Genomic DNA, 17,171 nt, shown 5'->3' on the forward strand with positions numbered 1-17,171 from the left:
TGTACTGCTGCCACACGATTTACTGATTAGATAATCGCATGGATGATTGTTGGTGCCAGATGGGCTGATTTGAGTATTTCTGTAACTGCTGATCTCCTGGGATTTTCACACACAGCAGTCTCTAGAATTTACTCAAAATAGTGCCAAAACAAAAAACATCAAGTGAGTGGCAGTTCTGTGGACGGAAATGCCTTGTTGATGAGAGAGGTCAACAGAGAATAACCAGACTGGTTCAAACTGACAAAGTCTACAGTAACTCAGATAACCGCTCCGTAAAATTGTGGTGAGAAGAATATCATCTCAGAATGCTATTCTGAGATGCGGTTTGGCGCAGTTTTGGTGGCACGATTAGGACCTACACAATATTAGGCAGGTGGTTTTAATGTTGTGGATGATCGGTGTATGTGTATATATATATATATATATATATATATATATATCAGAATAAGAATGAGCTTTTTTGCCAAGTATGCTTACACATACAAGGAATTTGTCTTGGTGTCAGAAGCTTCCAGTGCACAAACAATACAACAAGTAAAATACAAAGTGAATAGAGAATATAAGTATTTATATAAAATACACAATAAGACTATATATATATATATATATATATATATATATATATATATATATATATATATATATATATGAATGTATGGCAGAAGAGGTAGGGTATGTTGGATAAATATATATAGACTAAGCTGTGTATTGCACATTATTATTGCTCAATGGGGCAGTTATAACTGTTCATGAGATGGATAGCCTGAGGGAAAAAAACTGTTCCTGTTCCTGTGCCTGACGGTTCTGGTGCTCAGTGCTCTGTAGTGCCTGCCAGAAAGGCAACAGTTCAAAAAGGTATTGGGCTGGGTGAGTTGTGTCCAGAGTGATTATTCCAGCCCTTTTCCTCACTCTTCACTTCTAATGTCCAATTTCGTAGCTGAACCAAACCAGACAGTTATTGAAGTGCAGAGGACAGACTAGATGACTGCTGAGTAGAACTGTATCAGCCGCCCCTGTGGCAGCTTGAACTTCCTCAGCTGGCGAAGATAGACGTGGAAACAGAGAGTTGGTGTAATTTAGTCCAGAGTATAGCTGGGATGATGGTGTTGAAAGCTGAACTGAAGTCCACAAAAAGGATCCTTGCATATGTCCCTGGTCTGTCCAGATGTTGCAGGATATGATGCAATCCCATTTTGACTGCATCATCCACAGACCTGTTTGCTCGATAAGCAAATTGAAGGGGATCTAGAAAGGGTCCAGTGATGTCCTTCAGGTGGGCCAACAACAGTCTCTCAAATGACTTCATGACCACAGACGTCAGAGCGACGGGTCTGTAGTCATTAAGTCCTGTGATTTTGGGTTTCTTTGGGACAGAAATGATGGTGGAGCATTTGAAGCAGCAGGGAACTACACACTGCTCCAGTGATCTGTTGAAGATCTGTGTGAAGATGGGGGCCAGCTGGTTAGCACAGGATTTTAAACAAGTGGGTGAAACACTGTCTGGGCCCTGTGCTTTACTTGTCTTTTGTTTCCAGAAGACATGGCACACCTCCTCTTCACAGATCTTAAGTGCAGATTGAGTAGCAGGAGGGGGGAGGAAGGGGGTTTCAGGATGTGTTGATGTTTGTATGAAGTGAAGGTCAGAGTGGGTGTGGGGTGTGAGACTGGGCCTTTCAAATCTATAGTAAAACACATTCAAGTTGCAGCCAATTGTTGGTTCCCTACAGTGTTGGTGGATGGTGTCTTGAAGTTAGTAAAGTCTTTCAGGACTCTCCACATTGATGCAGGGTCGTTAGTTGAAAACTTGTTTTTTAGCTTATCAGAATAGCTTCTTTTAGCCACTCTGATTTCCATATTCAGTGTGTTCCTGGCCTGATTGTACAAGATTTTATCCCCAATTCTGTAAGCATCCTCTTTGGCCTGACAAAGCTGCCTGAGTTTTGCTGTAAACCATGGTTTGTCATTGTTGTATGTTAAATAAGTCCTAGTAGGAATGCACATATCCTCACAGAAACTGATATATGATGTCACAGTATCTGTAAGCTCTTCCAGATTGGTGTCTGCAACTTCAAATACACTCCAATCAGTGCAGTCAAAGCAGGCTTGTAGTTTCAGCTCTGCTTCATTGGTCCATCTCTTTACAGTCTTTACTACAGGTTAGCTGATTTTAATTTCTGCCTGTAGGTTGGAAGAAGATGAACCAGGAAGTGATCAGAGAGTCCCAAAGCTTCTCTAGGGACAGAGCGATATAAATCCTTTATTGTGGTGTAGCAATGATCCAGTGTATTTCTGTCTCTGGTGGGGCATGTGATGTGCTGTCTGTATTTTGGCAGTTCACGGGTGAGGTTGGCTTTGTTAAAATCACAGAGAATAATAATAAGTGAGTCTGTGTATTGTTGTTCCATGTCTGTGATCTGTTCAGCCAGCTGTTGTAGCGCTGCGTTCACGCACATGTGTGGAGGAAAATAAACACTCAACAGAATAAATGAGGAAAACTCCCAAAGCAAGTAGAAAGACTTACAGTTGATAAAGAGCACTTCCAAATTAGGACAGCACATCTTCTTTAATGTTGTTACATCTGTACACCAACTTTCATTGATGTAAAAGTATGTTCCACTGTCTCTCGTTTTCCCCGTTAACTCTGCAATGCAATCCACTCTGAACAGCTGAAAACCCGGCAGATGTAACACACTGTCTAGAATGGCTTCACTCAGCCAGGTTTCTGTGAAGCACAAGGCAGCCGAGTTTGAAAAGTCGTTGTTTGAACGGTGAGGAGATGTAGTTCGTCTGTTTTGTTAGGGAGAGTGTGGAGATTGGCTAGATGAATACTCGACAGTGTTGTTCGAACACCATGCTGTCGGAGCTTGACCAGCACACCAGCTCGCTTCCCTCGCCTGCGTCTCATGCCATGCTTACACAACACAGCTGCATCTCCAACTAAAATGTCCAGCAAAACGTCCCAATAGTCCAAAACTGTGGTAAAACTGGTAAAACTGATTGTAAAAAAATGACTAAACACAGGACAAACAAACAAAAACAACAAAAGTATTGGATTGCCATCCGTGGCGCCATCTTGAGAAGATATATATACAATACATTTTTGAATCATAAATATGTTTATCATAAAAGAGGTGTATTTAAGTCATTTTTTTATGAATTGCATTTTTATGTTCTAATCTAAACTGTAGAGGGCCAAAAGTTACATAGTGAAGCTTTAAGGTTTAGACTTGTGGTTGCGAAATGGACCCTAGACCAGCAGTTAAGAGCAGCGTCATCCCTTAGTGGCAGTCATAACTGTTATAACATAACGTAACATAACATAACATAATTATATATACACACATTCATTAATTGTATTAATATACACATGCCACTACCGTGGCCAAGGAGAAGCTAAGCCTTCCTCAGCCTAAAACAAGCTCTGCCTGTGCATATGAATAACAAAATTAAAATAACAAAATAAGCCCTCAGAACATTTGCATTGAAAATTAGCGCCCCCCCAGAGGTAATGGGGTAGAAATATTTATATAAAAATAAAAGACCTTCACATAGGACTTAAATGGACAAGTCATATATCAAATGAAAGCTCTCATTCTCAGGTAATTGACTGTACAGGTAGCTGTGTTGCCCTATACCACAGTTAGAAAGATTTTCAAAATAATCACAAAGTGAAATATGATTTCTGTAAATCATCAAATACTCTTTTCTCATGTAAACTCCAATAACTGCTGCTGTAAGCCCCAAATACCTTTTCTTTTAATTGTTTGTGAGCTTGCTTGGCTGAATAATCCAATGTTATATCTTAGATGTCCAGAACAAAATATGCAATCCAGAAGGAAAAGCATACAAAAGAAATCATAAGAAAATATGTTTTCGACTATTGATGATAGCATATATTATTGCAAAGGGGAGAATCTCAGCTTTCTAATGACACCTAGATTAAGCTTCTAGTCCACACAGAGGCTAAGATATTCAATGAAACAACGAGGGTGGTGCTTGAACTGAAAATTAGACTCAATATCTATAGATTTCTAGTGTTTACTTCCATCTAGTGGAATTAAATGGGACTTTTCAAAGTGCGGTAGAGTGAACAGAACCAGAATCATATGTTTACAAACAAAGGACAAAAAATAAATAAATAAATAAATATATATATATATATATATATATATATATATATATATATATATATATATATATATATATATATATATATTTCTGAAAAGGTGCCTTGAGAGGATCAAATTGAGACATTTAGTGGCAATATTGCACAAACAAACAAAAAACAACAACATCATAATGTCATATATTTTAAGTTAATTCTTGTAGGCTACAAGTGGGTGGGGTGGCAAGGGGCCCCATCAAGATTTTTTGCACTGGAGCCCACAAGATCCAAGTTATGCCACTGATTACTCTGTGTCTCAGGGGGCTGGGTGCTCTGACATCACAGTTCATGAGTGCTTTCTGCCATGCAATTATTCATAGTGTGACTGTGGCAACATTTTTGCAAAATAAAATTATGTGGTTCATTACCAGCCTTCACCACACAGTCCACCCTCAGCATCCTTGCACTGACAGAAACATGGATACGTCCAGAGGATACAGCAACACCCGCTGTTCTCTCCAACAACTTCTCCTACTCTCACACCCCTAACACACTGGTAGGCGTGGGGGAATAGGTTTGCTTATTCAAAACAACTGAATATTTTCACCACACTCCTCTCTATGAAACAATAGTTATTTTGAATTCCATGCTATTACTAGAGTGCAACCCACAAAAATCCATATTGTTGTCATCTAGCGCCCTCCAGGCCAGCTGGTAAGCTAACTTTCTTGAGGAGCTGGATGTCCTGCTGTCCTCCTTCCCTGAAGATGGTAGGCCACTTGTGGTTCTTGGAGATTTCAACATACACCAAGACAAGCCCCAGGCCATTGAACTTCATGCTCTTCTGGCCTCGTTTGACTTGGAAAGACTAGCTGGACCTCATTTGTACACATAACTGTACCAACTCAAATATTTTTGTTACTCCTTTACATGTCTCTGATCACTACTTTGTTCAATTCAACATGAATCTCCCATCTATACTAAAACAGAAATCTATCTTTCCACTGCTGTCTCTACCTCTCTTCCCACACAAAACTTATTTTCCACCCTGGATGTAAATACTGCCACAGACACATTAAACTCTCCTATAACAACCTGTCTAGACAGCATCTGTCCTCTCACTTCTAGGCCAACGCGTATGACACCAATCTGCCCCTGGCTCCCTTATGTCCTTCGTGAACATTGGACTGACCTCAGGGTGGCTGAGAGGAGATGGTGGAACTCTAAAGATCCAGCAGATCTGGGTAAGTATCAGTCTCTGCTTGCAACTTTTTCAGACAACGTTAAATCTGCAAAAACTTTACCAGAACAAAATCAACAGCACCACAGACACTCGCAGCTTGTTTAGAACATTCAACACACTTTTCTGTCCGTCCCCTCCACCGCCTGACACATCACTGGCAGCAGATGTCTTCACCACATTTTTTTACTAATAGGTTACAGCCATCAGCAATACAATCTCAGCACCTCACCCTCTCAAACACCCACCTCATGTATGCAGCTCTTCTGTCTCTATGTTCTCTCCTCTGACTGACACTGTGGTCTCTAAACTCCACCTCTCCAACCAGCCCACCACCTGTTCCCTTGACCCCATTCCTTCCCACCTTCTCCAGGCCATCTCTCCATCCATCCTACCTGCACTCACACACATAATTAACACATCTCTACTTACAAGCATTTTTCCAACTACATTTAAGCAGGCTTGAGTAACCCCGCTGCTGAAAAAAACCTGCCCTTAACCCCACACAAGTAGAACACTACAGACCAGTCTCTCTCATCCCATTCATGTCAAAAACACTTGAAAGGGCACTTTTCAATCAGATCTCTGCTTATCTCTCGCAGAACAAGCTGCTGGATGACAATCGGTCAGGCTTCAAAAGTGGACACTCCACCGAGACTGCCCTGCTGTCTGTCACTGAGTCGCTGAGACAGGCAAGAGCTGGATCCAGATAATCTGTCCTGATTCTACTGGACCTTTCTGCAGCCTTTGACACAGTCAACCATCAGATCCTACTCTCCACCCTCTGTACTCTGGGCATCACAGGAACTGTGCTTGACTGGTTTAATTCCTATCTCTCAGGTAGGTCTTTCAAGGTAGCCTGGAGAGGTGAGGTGTCTAAGCCACATCAGCTACTTACTGGGGTACCTCATGGCTCAGTGCTTGGGCCACTCTCTTCTGTATATACACAACATCACTGGGGACAATCATTCAGGCACATGGTTTCTCTTACCACTGCTATGCCAATGACACACAGCTCTACTTGTCTTTCCAGCCCAACGACACCACGGTGACTGCTCGAATCTCTACCTGTTTGGCAGACATCTCGGCCTGGATGAAGGAACACCACCTGCAACTTAACTCAGCCAAGACTTAGCTCCTTGTCTTTCCAGCCAACCCTGCTGTTGAACACAACATCACTGTGCAGCTGGGTTCAACTACAGTAACGCCTTCCAAAACGGTCAGAAATCTAGGGGTAACCATTGATAACCAACAAAATTTCACAGACCACATCTCAAAGACAGCAAGATCATGTAGATTTACCCTCTACAATATCAGGAAGATAAGACTCTTCGTCTCTAAACATGCCACACAACTTCTTGTTTAGCCACTAGACTGGACTACTGTAACACTCTCATTGCAGGCCTCCCTGCATTTGCAATTAGACCCCTGCAAATTATCCAGAATGCAGCAGCACGTCTGGTCTTTAATGAACCTAAGAGAGCGCATGTTACATCACTCCTTACATCACATCATTTTGTGTTGCTTCTATGACACTTTCGGCTCACGTGTGGACTCACATGCTCTTCAGGACTCCTACCCCGGTCCTTTACATCACAAGTGCAACACTCTATCAGTTGAGCTACTGCACAATTTGATCACACTTAAAAAAGCTTGTAAATGTTGTTGCTATCATAAGACAGCACTGTGTGAATATCAGAGCGAAAAGTAAGCGATTATGAAGTGATAATCTGCCGTTTTACTCGCAATTAGAGTGAAAGTGTATAAAAGTCATGGTTGTTGTAGCGCCTCTAGTGTTCATTTCACCAGGAAATTGCTGTGTTACCTACAACAGGCCTCATAAAAAAATATTTTGCAAAAAATATAGTTATTGTAAGAATATTATATGACCAGGTTGCAGATGCCACTGGGGGAGAAATATGACAGTCATCAGAGACAGTAAAAAGGTGACTTAACAAACCAGTAGAATTTAACAACATCCTCTCTCACACAATCTCCTCTCTTGATTTCATTCTAGCTAGGGAATAACTTACTTCTTAATTTTTAATAGTTAAGTACAATTTAATGTGAATACTTTTTTACTTTCACTCAAGTATGTTTTTTGCTAGATACTTGGACTTTTATTTGAATAAAATTTTCACTCAGTATCCATATTTTCACTTAAGTATAATTTCTGAGTACTTTTTACACTCCTGTCAGACAATGAATGATTATAGTATGATTCCACAGGCAGTGATTTAGAAGGGTGTTGCATACATAAATTGATCCGGTTATCAGATTATTAAGTCTGGTTAATGAGTCCGGTTAAAGAACACAGAGGCACAATGTCATGCTTCTCTGATGCATTTTCATGTTGACAATATAAACATAATTGTTCACATTTTAGACACTGGATTTTAAGGAGTTAATATTGTGATGAGTAATAAATTAGTAGTTAATATTAAATTAGCAATAGTTAGTTAATAGCGCTCAATGAGGCAAATAAAATTCAGTAATTATTGATTAGTTAACAGTAAACTAGTCATCAGTTGGCTATTATTTACTGATTAGTTAATTGTGTTTCCATATTAGTTAATAGAAGTTACTAAATTAATAATGTAGTACTACTCCTGTAATAGTTCCTGCATAGTAATCTATTAATATGAAACAGTATTCTAAAGTGTTACCTACTTTGTATCTGAAATTCACAATGAAGGGCAAATATGTTAGCATTTCTCATTATTGCTTGTGTGTTTTTTATTGTTTTATTTATTATTTATTTATTACTTCTAATATAACAGGGCACATTTGGTTTGATAAAGTAAATTTCAGTTCACGTATTCTTTTGAGGAAATAAACTGACAGTTATTCATGGAGAAATTATCCAAATAAAACACGTCAACTGAGATACAGTGGTGTATTGTTAGATACATGATAATAAAGAAGGTGTGTCTGTGTCTGTCAGGGAAAGAGAGAGATGTTGATGTGATAAGAGTTGTGCGTGAGTGATTTTTTTCTTTTCTTTTCTTTTTTTTTTACGTGCGTTTGTTTTTAACAATCCACACCCAAGATGAAAAAGATTGACAATACAATATGATTGTGAAAGAGTGTGTTTGATAGAGAACTGAATATGTGTTCAACATGTTCTAAATATGCTCACACCCAAAAAGAAAGAACCCAAAATAACTCCAAAGAAAGGTAAAGAAAGGAGAGATGAGAATTGTATTTATTTATTTATTTGTTTATTTATTCATGTATTTTTTGTTGTTGTTTGTTTGTTTGTTTTTTCATTCGTTTCATTGTTTTTTTGATTGATTGTCAACATATTTGCGTAAAACATTTCTGGTATTTGGCTGACCAGAAATCATGTGATGACTTGTAGTTGAATAGATCTGAGGGAATAAACTAACAATTCTGAAAAACATGAACACATAAAATAGCTGTTATGTGGACTTCTCGTCCGCGTTATACCTTAATCTGTGAATATGTGGCAAGTTCCTCTCTTTGAAGACATTAGCCTTTTTTTCCCCCCGTCTAGGCATTTACCTATTAATAAATCTCGTAAAAGATGTGTGTTATAAATAAAATAAAAAAATAAAATTTAATAAATAAATAAATAATAATAATAATAATAATATATATATATATATATATGAGAGAGAGAGAGAGAGAGAGAGAGAGAGAGAGAGAGAGAGAGAGAGAGAGAGATTTGAAAATAAAAATGTGAGTGGTGCCTTCTTACCGCTTAAAATGACCCTTAATTTGAAAGATTTATCGACATCTCATTTCTTCAATACTCTTAGACCACTTAGGTAGTCTGGATGGGACAGTGTATATTCTGAAATTTTTGAAAGTTTCATGCAATAAATGAAAACGGAAAAGTATGTCGTAGTATGACCTAAACGAATTCTTGACATTCATGTCAAGATCAGCATTGCATTCACACCCTTTATTGTTGAAAGGGAATAACACTGTCAATCTGATGCTGTATTGCGAGCTAGAGAGATTCGTCACCAAATTACACCTGTTACCACACCTTACAAACGTCAACACACCTTTGATATATGATGGCTCAAAACTTTTCTTGTCAGTCTGTAAACTCTGAAAGAAGCTCGTAGATCATTGCAAGGACTATAATATCGTTTGACTTAAATGGTTATGACTTTGAAGAGCGAGAGAAGGTAGGACACTGAATGCATGGCGAATGTATTTATATTTATGGTAAAATCTATCCTGTAACGAGGAAAAGGAATATTATAATTTTTAATTGGATGACTGACAGTGCCACATTTAAAAATGAGCCTATTAAGCCAAATACATGCAGCCTATTCAGTTTTACAGTCTACCACTCTAAAAAATGCTGGGTTAAAAATCACCATTGCTGGGTTTTTTGGGAACCCAGTGCTGGGTAAATATAGGACAGAACACATGCTGGGTTATTTTTGACTCAGTTTGCTGGGTCATATACACTAACCAGTGTGCTGGGTTGTTTTTTGACACAATGACTACATACTGAAGGTTACTCATTTTAGATAATAATGATAATAACAATTACAATAATGACAGTAATAATAACACTGAGGTAATTTTATTGATTACAAATAATACCAAAGGGTTCACGCAAAATTCCAAATACATAAATAAATAGACAAATGTAGTTAAATAAATACATTCAAGCTATTACCAGTGTTGGGAGGGTTACTTTTGTAATGTATTCCACTACAGATTCCAGAATACATGCTGTAAAATGTAATTTGTAACATATTCCATTAGATTACTCAAGGTCAGTAACGTATTCTTAATACTTTGGATTACTTCTTCAGCACTGGTAGATTTTTTCACTTGTTTTGACTATAAAAATTCTGCCAGTACAGTAAGACACGTTAAAAAAACATTCTCTGAAAAACATAAATATCTTATGCAGTGTTGTTTCTAAAACAAGGATTTTTTTAGATATTTTTTACAGGAAAACAATACAAAAATTATTATCAAGAATACGATTTTTGCCCTAATATCAAAGGTCTTACTAGAAAAAAGAAATTATGATCTAATGTGAATTTTCTTGATAAAAAAATATGATCGTGCCTGGTAACGTGCATGTAAAATGGCTAGAAATAGCATTTTAGCTTAGCGTAAAGCTGACAATTTACACAAGGTTTATTTCTATTTCTTCTGCTCCAAACTTACTTCAAACTTACTTCTCTGTCTGCTCGTATGAATGTAACACTTCATAAGAAAGTGTTTCACCACTGTTCAAATGCACTTTGGATCGCATCATTTATATGTATAAATGTTTTCCATTTGAAAGGACTAAATATTAAATGAAATAAATGACAATAAAATGCAAAGTAATCTCTTCAGTAATCAAAACACTTTTAGAATGTAACTGTATTCTAATTACCAATTATTTAAATTGTAACTGTAGTGGAATACAGTTACTTAGATTTTGTATTTTAAATACGTAATCCCGTTACATGTATTTCATTACTTCCCAATGTTGGCTATTGCATAGGCTTATTTATAGTAACCACTAAACATGAAATAATATTAACATTCAGACAAATCACCTTTTAAATCATTTCAAACTGTCATTTATTTAATTATTTTTACTGTGTGAGTTCGATACTGTATAAAATAGACTGTATTAAATGTTAAAGTTAACATTTAATTAAATGTATTTAGTAAACATGAGGGTATCAACATCCTAGTCAGCAACTGAAATATCCATTAATTTGTTCATTTATTCATTCAAAATTCATTCCTTTAATAGGGCCCTCTTACTATAATGGCCACTTGGCCCTCCTGTAGGACTCCGTGAGGGCCCTCAGCCTCTTATAGGACCATTTTGCCTTACTGGTTCTAATTAAAACATTTTAGCCACTCTTAAAGCTTTATTCTTTGTATGAAAGGTGCTGTCAAGAAAAAAAATACAAGGTTTATTATACTATATTATTATAACTGCATGTTTGCAGTGTATGGTACAAAAGTAAGCTACAGATTAAACTAGATAAAGTTTGGGGTTTAGGTAAAGTTAGTCTATAATAATGTTGGCTTGACATATCTTGTCTAAAAGTTTAAAATGTTTTAAAAAGCTTGAAGTTTCAAGGTTTTAGTTAGACATTTTTAAAGGTCTTACAGCAGAAAGAAAAAAACAAAGAAAGAAAGATATAGAGAGACAAAAAAAAAAACAAAAAAAAAAAACAACAACTGTTAGCTCATCTGAACATTCCGTCAATGTAATGTAGTCCAATAAAATGACTGCTATATTTGAGAGCCATACTTTTCAGCCCTCTGAAGCTCTGAAGTCTTTGAAGGGAATATGGTATAGGGATGATCACTTAATGGGACACACCCCATGTGTCGGATAAGTTAGAATAGATAGAGCAGCGTGAGCCAGAATTGCCTGAAATCTTTGCTGAGTTTGATGAAAGTAGCTTGAATAAGTGAGAGGAGTTAGTATTATACAGTTGGTTGGAATAATATGTAAAAGACCCACCATCAAATAGCCTATAAAAAGAGTCAAAAAAGCATTGTGTATTTTTAAATGAATTTGATTGTTTTTTTTGTTTTGTTTTTTTTTTTTGTGATTTTTTTTTATACACAACGGTATAATAAGGTAACAGTGGTTAAGGTGTTTTCAAATTAGTTAATGCTGGGATATTCTAAAAATGAAAATAGAATTCCACATCTAATGTTTAAGTGCTTGTACTATGAAAAATGTGCTGTTTCTTAGCTGTCCGATTGTGACCTGCACAATTTGCCTTAGCAGGCATTGGGAAATTTTACACTAGGTTAACATTAGGTTTATGGAGCAGGGCCAGCCAGAGACTATTTAGACGAAGCACTTGTATAAAAAAGAATGGGAGAAACTGGAACACCCAATATGGCAGGTGTAGGAGAGGAAGTCCCGCCTTACAGGTAAAAGAGCCAATCACCTTTTAGATGTAGGCATTGCCTGTCAGTTAACTCGAGAACACACTTGCGCATTAGCTGGACCAGCCTGAAAAATAGCCTTTTTTTTTTTTTTTTTTAGCAGGATCTGTACTAAAGAAGCACAATTTATGATACCATTGTTGTCAGATTTTACTGCAGATTAGAAATATGTGATTTGATCGTAAACATGACCCACCGTTTTGGAGTTTTTGGTCTTTTCCCATTCAAGTAGGAGCTGTGCTTTTATGCCGCTTGTGAAATTGCTGCCTGTGGCTCAAAAAGATAATTGGCCCCAGGGCCTTGCAAGCCATATATGTCCCCTGGTAGTATAGGCCTATACAACATCACCTGCATTCACAAATCATATAGGCTAATGATTTTTAATGATTCATAGGCTACATTGTGGTATTACTGACACATTTAAGACACAGGTTACGGGGAGGGTTGGTTTGGGGTTATATTGCGTTATTTTAATTACATTAAAAAAGTTAATTTGATTACATTTTGAACAAGTACATTTGATAACATGGTTGTTATTAAAACGCCCGTGGCTGGGTTTCCCAAAGCACTAAGTGGAACGTTATTTCCACATAAGTAATACGTAATCTCTACGGTGCTTTTCTCAAAAGCGTCGTTATAGCATATAAAAATGTTCTTAAATTAACGAGAGCCTCAGACCACACATCCAATATGTGAAACTTAAACTATATATATATATATACACAGTACTGTGCAAAAGTTTTAGGCACTTGTGAAAAATGTTGTATAGTGAGGATGTCTTCAAAAATAATGATATAAATAGTTTTTATCACTTAATGTCATACAAAGTCCAGTAAACATCAAAAAGCTAAATCAATATTTGGTATGACCACCTTTGCCTTTAAAACAGCACCAAATCTCCTAGGTACACCTGGACACAGTTTTTCTTGGTTGTTGGCAGATAGGATGTTCCAAGCTTCTTGGAGAATTTGCCACAGTTCTTTTATCTATTTAGGCTGTCTTAATTGCTTCCGTATTTTTATGTAATCTCAGACTGACACGATGTTCAGTGGGGGACTTTGTGGGGGCCATGACATCTGTTGCAGGGCTCCCTGTTCATGACAAATTTACATGACAGATAATACAGAATAACGTTATTTAGACCTTCTTTGATAAGCATAACTATATTTGGAATAGATAAATTATATGTTCTTAATAGATACAGTAGTTCCAGTCCTGTATGTCTATTCTGTCGCAATTAATAACTGTACAATAAAGCACAGCTATGACCTCTTTACTGAGCTACTATTGGTATTACAGTGCAGAACTAATAACTAATCATAATTTTTGTTACATATGTAACTCACTGAAATAAATGGTTTATTAAGTATTTAATGAGGTATGAGACACTTTCTGGGGATTTTATGCATGTGTGGGTCATTCAACTTTAATTGTAAGATTATTTCCCTCCCACAGCAAAGATAGTTTTCTCATACTGGGAGATAAGCAGATATATGTGTGGATGCCCAGTAAGTTGCCAGTGTGCAAAGGGAATATTATTTTCATTTTTGTGTTCCTGAATAAATAACACAAGGCATGAGAACACAATTCCTAGTCTCCATCTTTATTTGAGCACCAGAAGATGAGGTGCGTTATTTTTAGTTATGTGGTAACCGTTTTATAAAAGCCATGTATTATGGTAAATATAGTCATGGCTGAAGGGGTTTCTCCCCTTCACAATATAAAAACAAAATGTTTCCACAAAATTTGCAATATAGCACTGCATCTCATACCATATAGCTTAACTTGTGTTACAATCAACACAAGCTACTATTAAAACCAACCGTAGAGGTAGTAGGGGTACTTGACACCAGGGTTGGTCGGATTGGGAGACTCAATTTTAATGGGAATTTCAGGATACTTGTGGCCCACTTGACATAGCTTTCATTATAGATATCGACCATCTATAATATTATTACAATTATTATTGATTTATATATGTTTCATAACCTATGTTGCAATTGCTAATCACATGCTATTCTCTGATTGGTATACACGCTCTATAGGTACACTCATACCAGTTGTTGTTGTTTTTATTTTTAGTGATATTTTAGTGTATATTTTAAAAATTGGTCAAATTGACCCCAAACAGAAACAACATTAATGTTCTAGATATCACTTACATCTTTGAAAGTACACGCATACTTTATAAAGAACAGTTAATTGTCAAAGCTTCAACAATATTTGCCACTGGGTTTTGATTTGTTCAAAAGACCTTATTAACTTTTGAGATTAATATTATAATTTTTTATAAGCACATTACTGGCATTTCTGGGCTCCATACATAAAAACTTTTGAAGGGATAGTTCACCCAAAAATGAAAATTCTCTCATAAATTACTCACCCTCATGCCATCCCAGTTGTGTATGGCTTTGTTTGTGTTCTGCTGAAGAAAGCTAGTGATACACATCTGTAATGGCATGAGGGTGAATAAATTATGAGAGACTTTTCATTTTTGGGTGAACTAACCATTTAAGTCAGCATCAACAGAGCTTGAATTTTAATAGTGGATGGGACTAAATATGTCATAGAGTCACTTTTCAAAATATTTTAAAGTGTATTTAAACATTTTATAAAAAGTACATTAAATTGTTACAGTTTATGTAAATATTTGTTGAACATCAGTAAAGACAAAGGTCAATATCCTTGTCCATAGTCTAGACTATTGTATACTCCCTCTTCCTTTTTCTTTACCTGCATTAACAATGTCCTCTCATCTGTCCTGATCAGAAGAAATATTTGTAGATATTGCAGTCTTTATCTTTTAGAAGGGTAATATTGAACTTTGTCAAGAACAATTAAACTAATTACTAAATATCTTCTCTTTTGGCAGTTTCTTTCTTTCTAAGCATGATGGCACAAGGAATGGCACAATTAAACTTGCTCTCTGTAAGTACATCAAATTAGAAGTACATGTATGTATATATCATAAATATATATTCAATTATATATTTGTGTCTTCCAAAGAGGCAATTGCTCAGTAAAGAATTATAAATCATGGTGTTTCTCTTGACAGTATGTTTGTGCTGTACCATTCTTTCTGCAACTGGAGCAATGTAAGTAAAATTATATTTGATTGTTTGTACTCTCATGTAAAGCTCCGTAAAAAAATAAGATACCACTGTAAAATTATCAGTTTCTCTGGATTTAGGTATGTTTATGAGTAAAATGAATATTTTTTAAATTACTGACAACATTTCTCCCAAATAAAAATATTGTCATTTAGAGCATTTATTTGCCGAAAATGACAACTGGTCAAAAAAAATGCCGTGTTTTCAGATCTTGAATAATATAAAGAAAACAGGTTCATATTCATTAATAAACAACACAATACTAATGTTTTAATTTGATCTGGGGGTTCTTCAGCAAGGCAGGAATCGGCCAGATTCGTCTTTGTAAAGGACGCATGACTCAAGCCACGTACAAGGTTATACTGGAAGAAAACTTGCTTTCTTCTGCTCTGACAATGTTCCCCAACTCTGAGGATTGTTTTTCCCAGCAGGACAATGCTCCATGCCACACAGTCAGGTCAATCAAGGTGTGGATGGAGGACCAACAGATCAAGACCCTGTCATGGCCAGCCCAATCTCCAGATCTGAAACCCATTGAAAACCTCTGCAATGTGGAATGTGGAATGGCCAAAAGCCAAAAAACAAAGCAAAGCTGCTAGAATTTTTGCGCCAGGGGTGGCATAAAGTCACCCAACAGCAATACGAAAGACTGGTAGTGATTATGGCAAGATGCATGAAAGCTGTGATTGAAAAACAGGGTTATTCCAGCAAATACTGATTTCTGAACTATTCCTGAGTTAAAACATTATCATTGTGTTGTTTAAAAATTAATATGAACTTGTTTTCTTTGCATTATTCGAGGTCTGAAAACACTGCATCTTATTATTTTATTTTTTTATTTTTTCTAATTTTTTTTACCAGTTGTAATGATCTGCAAATAAATGCCTGAATGACAATATTTTTATTTGGAATTTGGAAGAAATGCTGTCAGTACTTTATACAATAAATTTACAGTTATTTTATAGTCACTTAATTTTTTTCAGAGCTATATATATATATATATATATATATAAAACCTAATGAACCTAACCCAAACCTTTATATCTAAAAGAGAGCACTGACTTCAAAAACCATGTGTGATATTACAAATGTACCCATTCATTATTGATGGAACAGCATATATCTATACATACATATATTTCATAATGTGCTTTTATTTTATTATGTCAGGTCAACAACAAATGTTCCATCAACTGCATCCCAACAATCCACTACCAGCAAATCAGCTCCAACCTCATCAACACTTGCTCTGACAACCACAACTATAACTCAAGAAACTCCAACTCCAACAACTATGTCTACAATTTCACAAAGTACAACTGCAACTGCAATAGCTACAACTAAAATTTCTACAACCAAAACAGTGCCTTTCTCTACAACAACAGATCCTACCTCATCTCATTCTCAAGGTACAGCAACAACAAGTCCAATAACAACACTTCCACCCACGACAACTGAAGCTCCTACAACCACAGTTGTAACTCCAGACACAACAATTCTAACAACTATAACTACAATTTCACAAAGTACAACAGCACAAGAAACAACATATATACCTTCAACAACCATGCCAGTGTCTCTCACTACCACAACAGCTCCAACTTCATCTGCATCTCCAGGTACAACAACAACTCCAACAATGACTCTTACACCCTCAACTGAAGCTCCCACATCTACAGTTGTAACTACAAAAACAACAATTCCAACAACTATATCTACAATTTCATCAAGTACAACTGCACCTGCAACAACTACAACTACACCACCAACAACCACGACAGTGCCTCCCTTTACTACAATAATT

General features: G+C 36.5%; 1 long non-coding RNA gene across 1 annotated transcript; it reads left to right on the forward strand.

Moving 5' to 3' along the window:
* The first annotated feature begins 15,127 nt into the window (after positions 1 to 15,127).
* Positions 15,128 to 16,622, forward strand: LOC127444341 (uncharacterized). The gene is made up of 3 exons (XR_007897798.1): positions 15,128 to 15,185; positions 15,313 to 15,352; positions 16,538 to 16,622. It is a non-coding gene; the product is annotated as an uncharacterized LOC127444341 (long non-coding RNA).
* Positions 16,623 to 17,171: the final 549 nt, after the last annotated feature.

The sequence above is a fragment of the Myxocyprinus asiaticus genome, chromosome 7, assembly GCF_019703515.2.
Source record: "Myxocyprinus asiaticus isolate MX2 ecotype Aquarium Trade chromosome 7, UBuf_Myxa_2, whole genome shotgun sequence".
Lineage (NCBI taxonomy): Eukaryota > Metazoa > Chordata > Actinopteri > Cypriniformes > Catostomidae > Myxocyprinus > Myxocyprinus asiaticus.